Source organism: Nicotiana tabacum, chromosome 6 (assembly GCF_000715075.1).
Source record: "Nicotiana tabacum cultivar K326 chromosome 6, ASM71507v2, whole genome shotgun sequence".
Classification (NCBI taxonomy): domain Eukaryota; kingdom Viridiplantae; phylum Streptophyta; class Magnoliopsida; order Solanales; family Solanaceae; genus Nicotiana; species Nicotiana tabacum.
Window position 1 is genome coordinate 183,254,124 of NC_134085.1, and position 15,600 is coordinate 183,269,723.

At 43.5% G+C, this 15,600-nt stretch overlaps 1 non-coding gene across 1 annotated transcript; it reads right to left on the reverse strand.

Moving 5' to 3' along the window:
* Nucleotides 1–15,201: 15,201 nt before the first annotated feature.
* TRNAA-UGC (transfer RNA alanine (anticodon UGC)) lies at nt 15,202–15,274 on the reverse strand. The gene has a single exon. It is a non-coding gene; the product is annotated as a tRNA-Ala (tRNA).
* Between the last annotated feature and the right edge of the window lie 326 nt (nt 15,275–15,600).

Genomic DNA, 15,600 nt, shown 5'->3' on the forward strand with positions numbered 1-15,600 from the left:
CCATCATGACTGTTGCGGCAGCTACCCTAGGGTGCGGGATGATTTCTCCTTCAGAAATTTTGTTGGCCGACCCTGTATCGAGAATCTGGTAGACCCAAGGACCTTTGTCATCAGTGGTCTCTATGAAAGGCACAATGGTTCCGCCCATGGTGCATGCTGTATCCTCGCCGTGTAACACGACCTCTTGTCTTTCCCACTCGAACTTCACCGTCTGATGTAGGGTGGAAGGCACCACTTTAGCTGCATGAATCCAGGGTCGTCCTAACAGCAGGTTATAAGAAACTGTGGCATCTAACACCTGGAATTCCATGGTAAATAGGACTGGCCCAATGGTCAGTTCAAGTACAACATCCCCCACAGTGGCTGTTCCGTTTCCGTCAAACCCCCGGACACAGATGCTATTCTCCCAGATTCATCCACGGTCAATCTTTAACTGGTCTAGGGTGGATAATGGACAAATATTGGCGCTTGAGCCGTTATCCACCAATACTCGAGTTACCACCGAGTCTTCACATTTGACAGCTAGGTATAGAGCTTTGTTATGCTCTGTACCTTCCACCGGCAGGTCATCATCTGAGAATGTTACCCTGTTCACCTCGAAAATCTTGCTGGCAATGGTTTCCAGGTGGTTTACAGAAATCTCACTGGGTACATGAGCCTCGTTCAATATCTTTAACAGGGCCCGACGATGCTCCTCAGAATGGATCAGCAACGACAACAGTGAGATCTGGGCCGGTGTTTTTCTCAGCTGTTCGACCACAGAATAGTCATGTACTTTCATCTTCCTCAGAAATTCTTCAGCCTCTTCTTCGGATACTGGCTTCTTGGTTGCCACTGGGTTGGTTTTTCTTAGCTCCACCGGAGCAAAACATCAACCTGATCGAGTCAGCCCTTGCGCTTCACAACTGACTTCTTCCACCTGTTTTCCTTGGTACGTCACCACTGCCTTTTCATATTTCCAAGGCACCGCCCTGCTGTCAATCATTGGCAGTTGGACCACAGGCTTTATGGTCACCTGTTCTCTACATACCCCTTTCAACACGACTACCGGTGTGGGCAGGATCCCTGGTATTACCAACTTGCTTGGCTCGGGTTTGCTTGCTATGATGGACGGGCTCTTACCCAATATCACTACCGGCTTGACGCCTTCTCCCTGCGACTGTACACTTGTTCCTCCACTGGTTAAGACTTCTTTCGGAGCGGCTTGGATCATCATCACTGTTTGTGAGGGTTTTCTTAATTCTCCTCCCTCACACACCAACTCAATCATGTGAGTTTCGTGGTGCACTGGCAGTGGGTTTTGGTTGATGTTAGGAGCCTCCAGTGTCTGGACCTCGATCTTATTGGTGTCAATAAGATCCTGTATGGCATGCCTTAACTTCCAGCATTTCTCGGTATCGTGCCCGAGCATCCCTGAACAGTATTCACAACTGATTGAACGATCCAAATTCTGAGGTGGGGGATTTGGTTCCCGAGTGTGGACAGGACTAACCAAACTCAATTGCCGCAGCTTGTGAAACAAAGCGGTGTAGGTTTCTCCCAGCTCTGTGAAGGTTCTTTGCTTCCGTAACCTGTCATTCCTAGCATCTGGATTTCCCCGAAAGCCTGCCCCTGAAGGGTTTCTATATGCCCTTGGTGGAGGGTAGGTGTTTTGTGGTGGTGCATATATGTTCTGGGGAGCCGGTGCGCGCCATTGTGGGCGAACCGGAGGCTGAGTGTATACCTGGGCTTGGTGTACGGAACAATGTGGTTCTCGAGGTGGATAGAAATTTTGTGGTGGGTTGTATGGGTAGTTTGACCTGTGAGGCCTGGGTTGGTTGTAGTGCGGCCTGCCAGCCCTGGACCAACTGCCTGCCTCGATCGTGGCAACCTCTTCTTTCTTTCTTCTCAGCGCACCTCCCGTGCCACTTTGAATCGCCTGGGTTGTGGCCTTGAGTGCCGAATAGTTCAAGATCTTGTCCGACCTCAAACCTTCTTCTATCATGACCCCTATTTTGACCACCTCGTTGAAAGATTTTCCAACCGCTGTCACCAAGTGACCAAAGTAGGTTGGATCCAATGTCTGCAAAAAATAGTCCACCATCTCTCCCTCTCTCATGGGAGGATCGACTCTGGCTGCTTGTTCTCTCCAGCGGAACCCGAACTCGCGAAAACTTTCCCCGGGTTTCTTCCCAGTTCTCAATAACGTGAGACGGTCAGGGACTATCTCCAGATTGTATTGGAAATGACCTGCAAAAGCCTGCGCCAGGTCATCCCACGTGTACCACCTGCTGAAATCCTGCCTGGTATACCATTCCAGTGCAGATCCGCTCAGGCTTTGGCCGAAATAAGCTATCAAAAGCTCGTCCTTGCCTCCTGCCCCTCTCATTTTACTACAGAATCCCCGCAAATGTGCCATGGGATCACCGTGCCCTTCATATAAATCAAACTTGGGCATCTTGAACCCAGCCGGGAGTTGGACATCCGGGAAAGGGCACAGATCTTTGTATGCCACGCTGACTTGATTGCCCAGCCCGTGCAAGTTCCTGAAGGATTGCTCCAGGCTTTTGAACTTTCTCAACACTTCATCCTGTTCAGGGGCCTTAGCCGGTTTTTCAGTCTCTGCCGGCACTTCCAAATGTGGATTGTAAGCTTGCGGCTCGGGTGCATGGAATGTAGGCTCAGGGGGATAATATTGTGTATCGTGAGCCTGAAACAATGGCTCACTGGTCGTTCTCTGCAAAGGGGCTGATGTAGGCCCCACAAAAATGGGAATATTGGGTGTTGGGAGAGGTTGATGGGGTGGTGGAGCTTGGGAATCATGAGGGCTTCTTTCTTGATGATAGAGGGGATTTGGGCGGCTTGTGGAAGGGCCAGAGTGAGGGTACTCCGGCATGTGTCCCAGTGTTTCAGGACTCTTTTGTGTTTTAGCTAGGGCTAGTTGCATTGCATTCATTTCTAGTCCCATCCTTTCAATCTTTTCCATCGCTTCTTTTAACAACTGGCTCATCGGCCTTTCTTCCTCATTGCTATTCTCCGAAGTAGTCATGCTTGTTGCTACCGGTCCTTTGGATCTAGTTTGGTATGAATGTGTTGCCAGAATTCTTTAACAACTAACTGTCTGGTAACAGACAACAACAAACTTTGTTAGCGTTAGAGTTTAACAGATTTGACCATAACACATAGAGGATGCAATGCACCTATGCAGTTAACCGTTCCTACATGCTTTGCTTCAAGCAACATGCGTCATCCCAGTTTGCTCATTCGTCCTTTTAAAGTATTTTGGAAACTTTGTGTTTTATTTTATTTACATTTTCTTTTCTTTATTTATTAAAAGCGGTCGAATCTTATGGGGATTGCCTACGTATCACGTCCCCGCGTGAATCAGACCAGGCGTAGTTCTGCCATGAGGCTAACATTTATAAAAGAAAATGAACAAACATTACATTTGAAAACTTTGTAAAACAATGTCTTGAAATACACATCAAAGAAAATGAACAAAATTACATTTGAAAACTTTGTAAAAACAATGTCTTGAAACACACACATTCAAATTGAAATAAAAAGATACAATTCTTAACATCTCATAACGTGCCCCACTTTCCACTTGTGTTGTAAATTATTAGATCATTTGTTCAAGGCGGGGCTTGACCCGGATGTCCTCCCAATGTTCGATACATCCTTTCCAACTCCACTGCTAGATGACGGGCAAAGGTGGGTGCATGCTCGGTAAACCTTTCATAATCCATGCCTTGGCAGTTTACATAACTTTGAGAGGTGTAGACCGCCAGGTCGTGGATCTGTGCCCTGAAATCTTGGAGACGTTGACCTTGATCCTGCAATTGCTGCTGGCGAGTGGTGGCTACATCTCGGATACGGCCTTCACGATCTAGGGCTGACTCTAATAGAGCTCGGAGTCTGGCCTGCTCTAATCTCATCTGCGCTCTTTCTCTCTCAGTGTCCGCTTGTTGATGCTCTCTGTATCTTCTTGCCTCTTCTAGTTGTGCACGAAGTTGGTCTCCTGATCGTATCCAATGGTCTTTTTCCTTCTCGAATTGTGCCCTGTCTTTCTCGGATTGCCTATTTTGGCGTTCCTTATCAGATCTGGCTTCTTCGTTTAATTGTTGGACCCTTTCTTTTGCTTTGCTCAACGCCCTTTCTTTTGCAGCAAGAATGGAATCATAATCCTGCATTCTTTCAAAAAGTTTGGCGATGGTTTTTTGATCCTTCCAATTCCTCATTGGCGTTTCAGAAGCCTTTTTCATTTTCAGGAATCGAGCATGAAGACTTTCATTCTCACAGGCTAGACTCTTCTTCTCGCCTTCAGCTTCTTGTGCTTGCAAATCCTTCTCCAGACTGAGGTTCCTTAGATTTTCCTTTAGGGCGTGGATAGTTGCTTTGTACCCCTTCTCTTTTTCTCCCCAAATCAACCGCTCTTGGATTTTATCATTGAAGTTTTGAATATGGGGTCTTTTAATCGGCCTTCTCAGCTCAGGTTCTGGTACATCGTCCACGCGAGACCGTTTCTCGAACCACCTTGCATATCCGGGATTTATCTCACCCTTTGTGGTGTCTGGGACTTGAGTATCGCTTTTTAAGTATCGACACCCATTCCACATCTGTTGAAGTAACGCCTCAGGGATAGTGGCCTCTGGGTGTAATTCGATTTCTTGTGTGCTCAAATCTTCATCATCGGGGACTACCTGATATCTTCCTAGTTGCCTTAAGACTCTCAATGGCGCGTACGGCTGGATGCTTCTCAATCCCAATAGCAGCAAATAACTATTTGAGTTTGACATATGTATTACTTCCCTCATTGGTAGCCATCCCATAGTCCATTCAATTTGATTTGCCGTTAGAGCCCTTAGCCGAGATACCCATGCTTTTGTCCCTTCTGGAACCTGATAATTTTTCACTCTTTCCTCATAACCCTCGATGTAATTATCGTTGTTTGGCCTGTACTGTATGATCTTGGGCTGTTGTTGGAGATGTTCAATCAGCCACATTTGCAACAAAATTTCGCATCCTTCGAAGACTTTCGCTCCTGCTTTACATAAAGTCAAAGCCCGATAAATGTCTGAGAGAATGATGGGGACAATGGTGTGGTTTTCCTTGGAGGTGAGGATTTGCACAACTTTTGCGGTGCGAATATCGATTGTTCGTTCTTTGTTCGGGAAGACCATGATTCCTAGAAAAGCCACCATGAAGGCGAAACGACGGTGAACCTGCCATGCGTCTTTGTCTTGTTTGTTAGTAAGGCCTTTCTCATGAATTTCGAACCCTTCTGACTTTCTGAACCTTGTATACAAAAAGTTGAAAGAACAACATCCGTTGATGACATTCCTTTTCCTGATTTGACTGCTGATGTTCAGAAGATCGAAGAATCGATGTACCGAGGGAGCCTTCGTCAATATCAAGCTTTGATTCCTTAAACTTCCGTCAAAACCAACATATCCGGCTACCTCCTCTAATGTAGGAGTGAGCTCGAAGTCAGAAAAAACGAAAGACATTGTGAACAGGGTCCCAAAAAGTCACTAATGCCGCAATCAGATCCTCGTGGGGTTTTACCTTCATAATGTCTGGGAGATTTCCCAGATGCTTGATGACCCACTTTTGACCATCTTCGCCTAATTCACACCACCACATTTGAAGCTGGAATAAAAACTCCTCTGTATTTGCGGAGAAAGGGTTTTGTGTGGTGCTCATTTTGTATCTGAAATTTTAATTTAATAAAGCTAAGACTTATTTCGAAAACATACTCCAATCATTTTCAGTCAAACTATTTCAAGACTTAAAACTATATTTTTTTTTTTGGGAATTTTTTCAAATTATTTTCAAGATTTGATACCTTTATTTCAAAATTTGAAAACTATATATTTTTTATGTATATATATATTCTATTTTTTTTTCATTTTCTTTTTATTTATGAAGACCTATTTTATTCCTCAGCTCTCACCATAATTTATTTAAACCGGTCAGCAAGCATGTTCGAAGCAAATGAATGCACATATAGCAAGTAGGATGCATCAGGATGGTCTTTTTATTTTGGGTTCACCTGTCCTAGACAGACCCAACCCCTGTGTTGAGTCCCCTAAGTCAAATGCACGTGATGCAAATAAACGTTCCTACTAGGGATCCGGTACATGGCTGAGTTATTCTAAGTGTAAGACCTGAGGTTGATTGTTCTAGACCTGGCTTACCCAAACGGACAGTTTGAGCCGAAGCGGGGGCAACGTACCGGGAGCACGAAAGTCTGCCCGGCCTAGTTACTTGTCCCAACTCCGTCTTATTTGGTATGACTTTAACAGAAAGGTGGGTCACGCGCACGTGTACACCATAAATTCAGAAGACTCAGAAAGAAGGGGGTTTCGTAACAGTTATATATATTCACAATTCAAATAATATTAAAGCGGTAAAAGCATCATTTAGCACATTAAGCATATATCATGTAAAAATCAGATAATAAATAAAGCCAAATAACAACAATTATTCTAAGCTCGAATTCTTAACCCTGAACCAGTGGTTCTGGGTCACAATTCCCCAGCAGAGTCGCCAGAGCTGTCACACCTCCTATTTCCGCGCCCGCGGGGGCGAAGGGAGTTTTTCCAATTAAAGGACAATCGAAACGGGATTTGTTTATTTATTTCAGAGTCGCCACTTGGGAGATTTTAGGGTGTCCCAAGTCACCAATTTTAATCCCGAATCGAGGAAAAGAATGACTCTATATTACAGTATGCGTACCAGAAATCCGGATAAGGAATTCTGTTAACCCGGGAGAAGGTGTTAGGCATTCCCGAGTTCCGTGGTTCTAGCACGGTCGCTCAATTGTTATATTCGGCTTGATTATCTGATTTTATACAAGTGTGAGCTTATGTGCAAAATTTTAAACTTTTATCGCTTTTATCATTTACTGTTTTTATCGAGAATTGCAACGTTGTGAAAATGTATCTCGAACCGCGTCACAATCAATGTACCCGTGATTAGAAATACATTTCGACTCCGTTGAGATTTGGATTTGGGTCACATCAATGTGCACCCGAGTTTACGAAGGTAAGATTTATTAAGGCGCGTCCTAAAGAGTCTGACGTATTGTTATTTTAGGAGGGTTGTGAGATTTTCTAAACAACCCGTCCTGGAAACTAAATGCTTCAATAATATACATTTAACAAGGGCCCCGCATCTGCGTTTTGCTTATTTTTATCGAGGCTCATCTCGTTGTTATTTTTAAAGGATATCCTATAGCAACTACGTTTCTTGTCGTGTTTGTCTCTATCAATTGAAAGCAGTAAATAGCCTTAGTCGATTACATGCTTGCGAGCTTATTTATAACAAGATTTAAAGTGTTTTTACAGAATAATAAAGCGTGACTGCACTTATGGACAACTAGTCGAAAATTATGGGCCCAAACCTAGCTCATGCGAGATGGCCAGACTTGGGCCCCTGTTTTTCCGATACAGGCCTAGCTGATTTGTTTCGATTTTGGCTCGGCCTTCCTGAGGTTGAGGCCTAGAACTGATTCTTTGTTCTTTATCAATTTATATGTGACAATCTGGCAAAAGGGGAAAGAACTTTAACTCATGTGGATAGTTTTCCTATTTGGCCTACATTAGAGAATATACTACACCATCAGACTAAGTCTAAAATACAACTTATTACACTTGGGAATGTTTTTCACCTAACCGCATACATACATGACTATCATTCATTAACCTACATTGATATACTGAGCGTGTAGGCTACTTCTATTATCCAAACGAAAATGTAACTATTTCATGACATTTAATGTAACAGTTCGTATATATAAAAACAATCTGCAGGTCCTCTCTTTTGCATTCATGCTCAAACTCTCAGTTACATTGGTGGTATCTATTGTGTACCTGGTAAGGAAAGGAAAGGAAGAAAGGAATGATCAGCTGGGCAGTATGCAGTAAACACAGCAACAACAGGTACACAGCAACAGCACAGCAACAAACCAACAACCAAATGTTTTCCACAATCCACGAACAACCAACAATAATTCCCAGAACAAAAGAAACCAGCAATGGTCGAGTGCCAAACCAGTAATTCCAGACGAAGAGTAATGAAACCCCAGAAGTAAAAGAGTGTTCAATGCAGCAAATAACAACAGTTCAGCAACCAACAAACAGCTCAGTCAATGCAGATGACAGAACTTGGCCAAGGCAGCTTGACCAATATGAATTCTTATTCAACTTTCAGATGGTGTTTGGTTATAATCTATTTGGAAACTAACTTATGTTTTTCAGCTTTCTTTAAACTCAGTAAACCTTTCTTCAGACTAAAAGTTTCAGCTTTAAGACTAAAAATTCCAGCCTTTTGTTTTCTCCTTTTCTGAAGACTAAAAGTCCAGCCCCCTGTTATAGTTCTCGAATGGCCTATTTATAAGCCAAAGTGACCAAGTGCAGCTAAGCTGCCCCTCATGCTGCAACTTGCAGCCTGCCCATACCCTGTTAAAGCCCATGCCTAAGCATCTTTTGGTGCCAGCCCCTTTGTTCCCCACGCCTGGTTTTAGTTTAATCCAGAATTATGGGCTCATTTTATTTATTCATTTTAAGCCCCATACCCTTGTGTCTTGTTTCCCATTAGTATTAGTTTAATCTTAATTATTACCCTACTTGTCAGCTTCATTTAAACTAATCTTTTTGTCCTTTTTGACACCCCAGAACACCCCTGCTTAGCCTTGATTATTACTGCCCTGCCTATTGCAGCATCAGGGCAGTTTTGAACTGATGAAAGTTCGAATTCAAGGCTGCCTGGGCTGAACCTTTTCAGTCATTTTTACAATGCAAACAAACCATTTTAAACCATGCCGGGGCATTCAGTTAGTGGCAACGTTCAATTAGTCATGCAACATTATTAGCTCGTTTGATTCATTAGTTATAGAAAACTAATCGACGACATTTATCGAGTCGACTATACTAATTATAACAGGTAATAATCAGTCGTTCAAATAAACAACACATACGGGGACCTAAAGGGCTTCGGACAACTTGGTCAGTCACTAGGAACCTATATAAGTTATTCATGCGACGACTATATTAATCGGACATGCTTATCATAGGATGCATTCAAATCATACACAAAAACCATCGACCAAATAAAAGGTCTTTACAGAGATGAAAGAAATCCGAATGAAAAATAACAACATAACAACCAAACACAACGGAATATACTGACAACTTAATTAGAACTAAAACGAAAGAAAAGAAAACTTACCCAAAAAGGTTTGAAATCAAAACGACCCAAATTCTGATTCAACTTCGAACTCTTGAGGCCGAACAAACTTTAATCAGGGTGTTCTCACATGAGAACACCTTGATTAAGGTCTTTTAGACCTCAAACCCTTGTCCAGACCGGCCGGATTCCCCAGGTGCATGTGTTCTAAGGTCTGGATTTCCAGATCTGATTTTTAGGAAGTTGTGGGTAGATTCGGACCAAACCAAGCTTGGTTTGGTCACGAGGAAGGTCAGGGGAATGTCTGGTATGAAGATGGGGTGGTTTGGCATAGGTCCGGGTTCGACTCAAATCTTCAAACGAAGATTCGAGACGAGGGAAGGTGATTCGAGGCAAGAGGGTAACAGATCCATGTTCAGGAGAGTGAGGGGGTCTTAGGGTGTTCAGGAGGTGGTCACCGGCGTTCGTGCCGCCGGCTTTAATGGCGAGGGAGACGAGGGCGGCTAGGGTTTCTAATGGGAGGTCCGGGTTCGACTTGGGGACGAAGGGGTGGGGTGTTGGTATAGGGGGCGTGGGTGTAAGGGAAGGTTTATATATGGTCTATGGGATTGGATCTGAGCCGTTAGATCAGATGATCTCAACGGCTTGGATCTGAGGGTGAGAACTGAGACGGGGTCGTTTGGTAGTTAAACGGGGTCGTTTGGTTTAAGTGAGGGGTTGGGTCAGATTTGGGTCGGGTTTGAACCTGGGTTATTGAAAGTGATCCTGGACCGTTGGATTGGATTGATTGGAACGGCTGAGATGGATTGGCCTGAAACGATGCCGTTTCAGGAGATGCCTGGGCAGCCGGATTTGGACTGGGCCTGAGTGCTGGTTGGGCCTGTTATTTTGTTTAATTTTTGGCCCAAACCGATTTCCTTCACTTTTGTTTTCTAATTTCATTTTTTTCTTTTAAAACAAAAATAAAAATAAAAATAATAAATAACGAAATTAAAACTAAACAACAATGCAACATTTTAACACAATTATCACAAAAATTATTTAAGTAAGTTAAAAACCTAGAACAAACGATGCACTCATATATATATATATATATATTTTTGAATTTTCTTTTACTGACCGAATTATGGTTTAATCATACATATTTTGTATTTTTGTTTGTTAATGATTAAATGCAAAAATGGACAGATCCACAAATGATTAACAACACATGTCACGAAAACTCGAACAATTGTACAACGAAACTATTTGTTACTATTTTTATTTTCTTTTGGAGCGATTGCTCGTAAAGCAAAAATCACGTGCTTACAACGGCTGTGAGGGTCCTTTCTGTGATGAGTGATCCGACTTGTCCTTGTGGCATGGCTGACAAGTTTTCACACGCTGAGGATCGTCACCAGTCTTTTGAGGCTGATGACATGATGGCTGATTGTTGCTGCGAAGGGTAGCTGGAACCAGGGGTTCATGTCTGTTGACTACCTTCTCCAACTGCATTGCCGAGATGTTTTCAGCGGCCATCTTTATGGGAAAGCATGGTATGGTGCAGGGCTTGGCCCCGTTTTCTCCCATCATCAGGAGCATGTTGGCATATGGTACCGGTATGGTGTTGGTTTGCCTCATAAACTCCAAACCCACTATGATGTCGAAGTCATCTATGATTGTGATGCGCAGGTCGATGCTTCCTTTGTATGGGCCAAGTTTCACTGGGACATTTGTAGCTATTCCACCCAATGTCTGGGGTGGTGAGTTGATAGCCTTGACGCGGCCTTTGCTCTTTTGCACAACAAGACCTAGGCGCTCTACTTGCGTTGACGACAAGTAGTTGTGGGTGGCACCCGTGTCTATCAATACGTGAAGGGGCTTGCCGTTCACTTTCAATTTGACGAACATTAGGGTCCTCGCTTGTTTAGGAGGCCTTTCGTCTATCTTTTCCTTCCCTTTCTTGGTGATTGGGACTGATGTTTTCTTAGGAGGACATGCACTGGTCCCCGCTAAGGCATGCGAGATAGAGCCAATAATTGCATTAAAGGCGTCTACCTGGTCTTCTTCTGATGTGTCTGATGCGTCTGACTCATCCTAGACAGTCTGATGAGCATTGACCTTTATGTTTGGGCATTCATTGTTCCAATGTGCCCCGCCGCAATGACGGCATTCTGAGGGAGGCTTTCTCCCCTGATTGTTGTTGATGGATGCAGCACTGTTGCTGTTGGAGGGAAGAGTCTTAGTTTTGGATGCACTCCGATCTCCCCCACTTTTGCTTGGGCCACCATTGCTGGGATGGTGCCCGTTGAATCCCCCTCGGACAGACGGCTGGGGCCTGTCGTTCTGAGTTCCCAAATGATAATCGCCAAGGCATTCTGCAGCTTGAATGGCCTTGGGCAGGGTGTCTACCCGTTGTCGCTGTAGTTCCATACGGGCATGAGGTTTCAAACCTTCTATGAATGCGAAGAGTTTGTCTTTGTCCCCCATGTCGCGTATGTTTAGCATGAGTGCGGAGAATTCGCGCACGTACTCCCGCACTGATTTGGTGTGGCGGAGTTCCCGTAGCTTTCTCCTTGCATTGTATTCCACATTTTCGGGGAAGAACTGCAGGCGTATGGCTACCTTCAATTCATCCCATGTCTGGAGAGTATCTTCACCAGCTTTGATGGCTTCGTATTTGACCCGCCACCAAAGTTTGGCATCGCCCTGAAGATACATGGCAGCAGTCGCTACCTTTTTGGATTCTTCCAAATGGCCCACGGCATCGAAATATTGTTCGATGACGAAGATGAAATTTCCACTTCTTTAGCATCCCGGGATCCGTCGTATGGCTTTGGCTCTGGTATCTTAAGCTTTTGTGGAATGGGGGTGAGGTTTGATGCACCCCTGATGTGGTTGTCGCCTCCTCGAAGTAGGCTCTGTAGGGCAGCATTGACAATATTGAGCTTGCCTGTCAAGTCGTCTATGGTTTGCTGCATGGCAGTTAATCTGTCTGCCTCTTGTTGTTGATGGGCTAAATCGTTGGCACGCTCCTGTTGGAGGTCCTCAAATTTGCCATGAATATTGGCAGTTTCGATGGCTGCCGTTTATCGGTCATCGTCAGAGTCACGACTGATGTTTACAATGTCATTTTCTGCCTGCCGCATTCGACGGTCCAGGTCATCCAACCTTTGCACTAGGTTGTTGTTTTGATCAGGCACTGTATCCACGATGGGTCATAATCGGTCAACCGTCTCTTCAAGAGATGCTAGACGCTCCCCATGATTCACCATGGTTAGAAATGGTGATGATGGCAAATGTGTTCCCTCGTCTGATGTCGAGCCTAGGCTCTGATACCAACTGTTACGCAACGCCTTCCTGATGTTCTTTAGAAGGGCAACGTAAGGCTAAGCAACCGATGTCAGTGCGGTTGCTGTCCGCCAATGAGGTCCCCTCCGCACGCTAGACTAGATTGTCAGTGCCGTGCGGGAAAACCAATGTCACGAGCAATTGCGGAAGCTGAGAGAGAATTGAGTTTTGAATGATAATGATAATTTTATTGATGACTGAAATGCTGATTACAAAGATGCGGTGTCGAGGGGGTGAGACACCAGAAAATGCTTGCTTGAAAATGTTTGATTGTTTGGTCCCCCTTAATAATGCTTAAAAAAAATAAACCAACATTACATGACTAGTCCTAATAAAGCTGTAGAAGCACACTGAATGGAAATGATGTAAACTAGCCTATAATTACAATGAAAAGGACTTAGTTTATTACAAGGTAGAACTAAGTCCGATGGCAGCAACTTTGTCTTGCGGGTCAGGGTCTGCGCGCGCATTGCTGTGGGCGCGCGCGACACTTGCTGTGTTGGCCTGAGGCTGGGCGCTGGTGCTTGGCATTAGGGTCTGTGCGCGAGGCGCTGCTGGAATGGGCCTGCAGCTGGGCGCTGGCGAGGCATCAGGATCTGCGCGCGCGACATTGTCAGGGCGCGCGACGCTGTTGTCATTGGCCAGCCCTTGGGCGCTGGCGAGAGGCATCGGTGGGGCGACAGAGGCGCATGCGCGCTTGTCACTTGGCGCAGCCAAGACCACGGGGCCGACCATGGCGCTAGGCATTGTGAGGCTTGCTAGGCCGCCATGGGGCGCGACCAAGGGGTCATGGGGCGTGTCTGGAAAGCAACCCATGACAGTTAGTATGAATCAATGACTCATTGTGAGGGAATTGAGTAATAGTGGGGTTAAGGGGTACATGCTCTCAATCATATTTTTAATACACTAATCTTTGATTTATCTTATCTCCTGTTACTCCTTAGTTTGATCACTTAGTTCTATGTCTGCTAGAAGACTGCCAATTTAGGTGTTTTATTTTCTGATTTGAAAGTATGTCTCTATTCTTGCTGTTCGGTTGTTTGTCCATGTTTATCACTATTTGCACGCTTCTTTGGACGAACATGGGTCATGGGAGTCGGGAAAAGCTAAAGTCCAGTAGTAATTAATTTGCTTTCACGCTTAGGATTGGGCTCGGTCTAAAAATAAACTAAAAAGACTAAAAGAGCATGCCATGAATTATTTTATTTAGCTTCCTTTTGTTTGTTTCATTTCTTTGTTCGCTCGTAGCATGCTTACGCCGACCCCACTTGGATAGGCAAGCCTTAAGATTTTTGTTAGTTTTGAGGCGAGAGGTCGTTCCCTTAGTTAAATTTATCCGGGGAATGCGCCGAAGGATTTGATATATATTTTATTCCGGGGAATGCCCCGTAATATTCTGTAATTGGAGACCAAAAGCGAACTCGTGGTACTTTTGTTCTTATTTTACTTTTCTTTTTGCTATTTTCTTTTATTAGGTGGGGACGACCTCGAGCCCTTTTGTGTTTATTTTCCTTTTCTGTGATTTTACCTTAATTTGAATATTTTAAAAAGCCGACTAGATCAAGTATGCAACCGTACTAGTTACGGGACTTGGGGAGTGCCTAGCACCTTCTCCCCAAGTCAATTGAACCCCCTTACCCAAATCTCTGGTGCAAACTTAGTTTGGAGTCCAAAGTGTTTTAAAAGGAAAATTATTTTTAAAAACGGTGACCTGACACACCGAAACAAATGTCAAGTGGCGACTCTGAGTAATTTCCTTTTGAACATAATTTTGTCACTTTTTAATTAAAAATCCTTGTTTGAGCTTTACTAAATCTTTTATTAATTCAAGAGGGTTTAGTGAAATTAATAAAAAAGGGGTGTGACAACAATTAACAACATTTATATGTTATTATTAATGGAAGAAGATACAGTGAGGCATCCTGCAAAATTAGAGTGGAAGATCATCTAGGCATCCTTCATTATTATTGGAAAAAGATACAGCGAGTCCTAAGTAAGAACTTTAGCCTGGCGTTTAACATTGGAATTGACTTGCATACTGATTTAGAGTAAGATCAAATTGATGACAAAATAAGCAGGCAAGTTCCATGAAATGGTCTGATGGATCATTGGCCATTCCCCTCCGCAACAAACATATAGAGGATAGAAGATAGAAGAGACTAGAGAGGAATGTAATTTCAAGCCAATTAATGTTAGGGACAAACAGAGGGAAACCATGGAACTTCAGTCCCATTACCAAAAGTTGGGTAGGATTTTCTCCCGTAAGCAAAAGTGCCAACCTTAAACTTCCTTGCACTCTCTATTAAGTCAAGAAAGGGACCTAATGAATTGGTAATGCTTTTTTGTAAACCTGAGATTGTGAGTATCCTTTAGATTGAAAAATCAAGTTACATTACTGAACGTCAAGAATAAGATTCTCCGAAATAGAGTTGGGACAAAAATAAGGTCAAGTTACACTGTTGTGCTAATGTAAAGTATATGGAAGGAAGTACACATATATGAAATAAGTGCTGTGTCCCATTTTGTAAGAATTATGCTCATGAGTGATGAATGTCTGGCATAATGTGATGCCATGCTTTCTTATATGGCCAGATTAATTTAGTGATTCCTTGCTACCTCATGTTTATATAATGGATTTGTAACCTTTCTGAACTAAACTTTACTTGTCCACATCAGAAAGAAATTTTAAAAAGGAAAGAATGGAGATGCGGGGGATCGAACCCCGTGCCTCTCGCATGCAAAGCGAGCGCTCTACCATTTGAGCTACATCCCCATTTGTTAACCTGCTGCATCGTGATTATATTGTATTTCGAAAGTGATTCTTTACGTTATTATGCCAGAGTACAGTAGGCTGTGTAGGCTGTAATATGGTTAATTTAGCTTTACATGCTCACTAAACAATATTTTAGCAACCGAAACCATAAAAATAACACAATTTAATTCCGTATAAACAATTTACTTCTACCAAATTAATACACATTGTTATAACATCAATAATTACACCTCAATTCCTAGTAAGTTGGTAGCGGCTTGATTAAATTAAAATCAGGTGTTTAACACAACCAGTATATTTGTAAGAATCAGGTAGAATTAACATTA